This window comes from Rhincodon typus, unplaced genomic scaffold, assembly GCF_021869965.1.
Source record: "Rhincodon typus isolate 14 unplaced genomic scaffold, sRhiTyp1.1 hic_rhity00009813, whole genome shotgun sequence".
Taxonomy (NCBI): domain Eukaryota; kingdom Metazoa; phylum Chordata; class Chondrichthyes; order Orectolobiformes; family Rhincodontidae; genus Rhincodon; species Rhincodon typus.
Genome location: NW_025975451.1, coordinates 2,129 through 2,617, shown reverse-complemented (window position 1 = coordinate 2,617; position 489 = coordinate 2,129).

Below are 489 nucleotides of genomic sequence, written 5' to 3'. Positions count from 1 at the left end.
TCTCAATTCCCCTCTCTCTCTCTCAATTTCCCTCTCTCTCTATATATCCCTCTCTCTCGCTATTACTCTCTCTCTGTCTCTCCATTCCACTGTTTCTCTCTCTCTCTCTTCCAGCCCCTCTCTCTCTCTTCCTCCCCATCACTCTCGTTCTCTTCCTCTCTCTCTCTCTCTCCCTCTTTCTCTCTCTCTGTCTCTCTCCTTCTCTTTCCCTCTCTATTCCCCTCTCTCTATATATATATATCACTCGCTCTTTCTATTCCCCTCTATCTCTCTTCCCCCATCTCTCTCTCTCTCTTCCCCCCCGTCTCTCTCGCTCTTCCTCTCCGTCTCTCTCTTTCTCTCTCTCTCTCTCTCTCTATTCCCCTCTCTGTCTATATATATCCCTCTCTCTCTCTTCTCTCTTTCTCGCTCTATCTCTCTCTCTATTCCCTCTTTCTCTATTCCTCTCTCTCTATTCACCTCTCTCTCTATTCACCTCTCTCTCTATTC